Below are 4,741 nucleotides of genomic sequence, written 5' to 3'. Positions count from 1 at the left end.
TATGGACCTTTATTATGCAGTATGTTGCTTTTATTTCTTCCATATCACACGATCGTATAAAGCTTATTTTCTCCCACACTAATAAGTCATACATATTTAGAGAGCAATTTTTATTGCTTGCACCGATGAAAACTTAATTGGAGGATCTTACTCAATCCATAGGTAGGTGTGGTGGACTCTCATGGCAAGACTGGTTCAAGGGTATTTGGAAGCACAAGTAGTATCTCTACTTGGTGCGATGAATTTGGCTAGCATGAGGGGGAAAGGCAAGCTCAACATGTTTGAGGATCCAAGACAATATAATTTATCTCAGATGTAAGAAAACATAACCCATTACGTTGTCTTCCTTGTCCAACGTCAACTCTTTAGCATGTCATATTTTAATGAGTGCTCACAATCATGAAAGATGTCCAAGATAGTATATCTATATGTGAATACCTCCCTTTCTTTATTACTTCCTATTAATTGCAACGATGACCAAAACTATGTTTGTCAACTCTCAACAACTTTTATTCATCATACTTTTTCTATGTGAGCTCATTACTCTAAGATCCATATGATCTCTTTGTTTCTTTTTATTTCTTTCTCTTTTCTTGTATTCACTTAGGATCATGGCAAAATAATCAAGCCCTTGACTCAAACTAATCTTTATTATATATAGCTCACGGACTCGATTACATAGAAGGATAATAAAGCAAAACTCGCAACTAGATCATACTAAGAACTTTTATTCTACTAGATCAAGATATTACCAAAAGGATCGAACCAAGAAAAATGGTAAAGATAAAAGTGATGGTGATACGATACCGGGGCACTCCCCCAAGCTTGGCAGTTGCCAAGGGGGGGTGCCCATACCAGATACTCAATTCTTCTTTGTTGGTGGAGACGGTGGTGATTTGGTTGATGGCGTAGGTTTCTTCCTTAATTTGCGCTTGAGTATAGAATTTTGGTCCCTTAGGTCCTCGATCTCCTGCTCCAGGCTCAGTATCTTTTTGCATAGTTCCTGTTTGTTTTCCTGCAAGAGGCGAAAAGGGATATGATGTCTACTACACAACCTTCTTCTTGTAGACGTTGTTGGGCCTCCAAGTGCAGAGGTTTGTAGGACAGTAGCAAATTTCCCTCAAGTGGATGACCTAAGGTTTATCAATCCGTAGGAGGCATAGGATGAAGATGGTCTCTCTCAAGCAACCCTGCAACCAAATAATGAAGAGTCTCTTGTGTCCCCAACACACCCAATACAATGGTAAATTGTATAGGTGCACTAGTTCGGCGAAGAGATGGTGATACAAGTGGTATATGGATAGTAGATAATAGTTTTTGTAATCTGAAAATATAAAAACAGCAAGGTAACTAATGATAAAAGTGAGCGTAAACGGTATTGCAATGCTAGGAAACAAGGCCTAGGGTTCATACTTTCGCTAGTGTAAGTTTCCTCAACAATACTAACATAATTGGATCACATAACTATCCCTCAACATGCAACAAAGAATCACTCCAAAGTCACTAATAGCGGAGACGAACGAAGAGATTATGGTAGGGTACGAAACCACCTCAAAGTTATTCTTTCCAATCAATCTGTTGGGCTATTCCTATAAGTGTCACAAACAGCCCTAGAGTTCGTACTAGAATAACACCTTAAGACCCAAATCAACCAAAACCCTAATGTCACCTAGATACTCCAATGTCACCTCAAGTATCCGTGGGTATGATTATACGATATGCATCACACAATCTCAGATTCATCTATTCAACCAACACAAAGGACCTCAAAGAGTGCCCCAAAGTTCTACCAGAGAATCACAACGAAAACGTGTGCCAACCCCTATGCATAGGTTCATGGGCGGAACTCGCAAGTTGATCACCAAAACATACATCAAGTGAATCACGTGGTATCCCATTGTCACCACAGATACGCACGGCAAGACATACATCAAGTGTTCTCAAATCTATAAAGACTCAATCCGATAAGATAACTTCAGAAGGGAAACTCAATTCATTACAAGGGAGTAGAGGGGGGAAGAAACATCATAGGATCCAAATATAATAGCAAAGCTCGCGATACATCAAGATCGTATCATCTCAAGAACACGAGAGAGAGATCAAACACATAGCTACTGGTACATACCCTCAGCCCCGAGGGAGAACTACTCCCTCCTCGTCATGGAGAGCACCGGGATGATGAAGATGGCCACCGGAGAGAGATTGCCCCCTCTGGCAGGGTGCCGGAACAGGTCTAGATTGGTTTTTGGTGGCTATGGAGGCTTCTGGCGGCGGAACTCCCGATCTATTGTCTCTTCTGGAAGTTTTAGGATACGTAGGTATATATGGGTGAAAGATGTTGGGTAACGTAGTAATTTTAAAAAATTCCTTCGCACACGCCAGATCATGGTGATGCATAGCAACGAGAGGGGAGAGTGTGATCTACGTACCCTTGTAGATCGACAACGGAAGCGTTAGCACAACGTGGTTGATGTAGTCGTGCGTCTTCACGGCCCGACCGATCAAGCACCGAAACTACGACACCTCCGAGTTCTAGCACACGTTCAGCTCGATGACGATCAACGGAAGAGTTCCGTCAGCACGACGGCATGGTGACGATCTTGATGTACTACCCTCGCAGGGCTTCGCCTAAGCACCGCTACAATATTATCGAGGACTATGGTGGAAGGGGGCACCGCACACGGCTAAGAATATGATCACGTGGATCAACTTGTGTGTCTAGGGGTGCTCCCTGCCTCCGTATATAAAGGTTTAAAGGGGGGGGGTGGCCGGCCAGGAGAAGGCGCGCCAGGAGGAGTCCTACTCCCTTCGGGAGTAGGATTCCCCCCCTTTCCTAGTTGGAATAGGATTCGGGAGGGGGGAAAGAGGAGAGAGAGAAGGAAGGGGGCGCCGGCCCCCTCTCCTTGTCCTATTCAGACTAGGGGGGAGGGGCGCGCGGCCCAGCCCTGGCCACCTCTCCTCTCTTCCACTAAAACCCACTAAGGCCCATATACCTCCCGGGGGGTTCCGGTAACCTCCCGGTACTCCGGTAAAATCCCGATTTCACCCGGAACACTTCCGATATCCAAATATAGGCTTCCAATATATCAATCTTTATGTCTTGACCATTTCGAGACTCCTCATCATGTCCGTGATCACATCCGGGACTCCGAACAAACTTCGGTACATCAAAATGCATAAACTCATAATAAAACTGTCATCAAAACCTTAAGCGTGCGGACCCTACGGGTTCGAGAACAATGTAGACATGACCGAGACACGTCTCCGGTCAATAACCAATAGCGGAACCTGGATGCTCATATTGGCTCCTACATATTCTACGAAGATCTTTTATCGGTCAGACCGCATAACAACATACGTTGTTCCCTTTGTCATCGGTATGTTACTTGCCCGAGATTCGATCGTCGGTATCTCAATACCTAGTTCAATCTCGTTACCGGCAAGTCTCTTTACTCGTTCCGTAATACATCATCTCACAACTAACTCATTAGTTGCAATGCTTGCAAGCTTATGTGATGTGCATTACCGAGAGGGCCCAGAGATACCTCTCCGATAATCGGAGTGACAAATCCTAATCTCGAAATACGCCAACCCAACATGTACCTTTGGAGACACCTGTAGAGCACCTTTATAATCACCCATTTACGTTGTGACGTTTGGTAGCACACAAAGTGTTCCTCTGGCAAACGGGAGTTGCATAATCTCATAGTCATAGGAACATGTATAAGTCATGAAGAAAGCAATAACAACATACTAAACGATCGGGTGCTAAGCTAATGGAATGGGTCATGTCAATCAGATCATTCACCTAATGATGTGATCCCATTAATCAAATAACAACTCTTTGTCTATGGTTAGGAAACATAATCATCTTTGATCAACGAGCTAGTCTAGTAGAGGCATACTAGTGACACTCTGTTTGTCTATGTATTCACACATGTATTATGTTTCCGGTTAATACAATTCTAGCATGAATAATAAACATTTATCATGATATAAGGAAATAAATAATAACTTTATTCTTGCCTCTAGGGCATATTTCCTTCAGTCTCCCACTTGCACTAGAGTCAATAATCTAGATTACACAGTAATGATTCTAACACCCATGGAGCCTTGGTGCTGATCATGTTTTGCTCGTGGAAGAGGCTTAGTCAACGGGTCTGCTACATTCAGATCCGTATGTATCTTGCAAATCTCTATGTCTCCCACCTGGACTAGATCCCGGATGGAATTGAAGCGTCTCTTGATGTGCTTGGTTCTCTTGTGAAATCTGGATTCCTTTGCCAAGGCAATTGCACCATATTGTCACAAAAGATTTTCATTGGACCCGATGCACTAGGTATGACACCTAGATTGGACATGAACTCCTTCATCCAGAAGCAACTATGTATTCCGCTTCACACGTAGATCCCGCCATGACGCTTTGTTTAGAACTGCACCAACTGACAGCTCCACCGTTTAATGTAAACACGTATCCGGTTTGCGATTTAGAATCGTCCGGATCAGTGTCAAAGCTTGCATCGACGTAACCATTTACGATTAGCTCTTTGTCACCTCCATAAACAAGAAACATATCCTTAGTCCTTTTCAGGTATTTCAGGATGTTCTTGACCGCTGTCCAGTGATCCACTCCTGGATTACTTTGGTACCTCCCTGCTAGACTTATAGCAAGGCACACATCAGGTCTGGTACACAGCATTACATACATGATAGAGCCTATGGCTGAAGCATAGGGAACATC

This window comes from Triticum urartu, chromosome 6A (genome assembly GCF_056163025.1).
Source record: "Triticum urartu cultivar PI428250 chromosome 6A, HENAU_Tu73, whole genome shotgun sequence".
Lineage (NCBI taxonomy): Eukaryota > Viridiplantae > Streptophyta > Magnoliopsida > Poales > Poaceae > Triticum > Triticum urartu.
Note: the sequence above shows the minus strand (reverse complement) of the source record.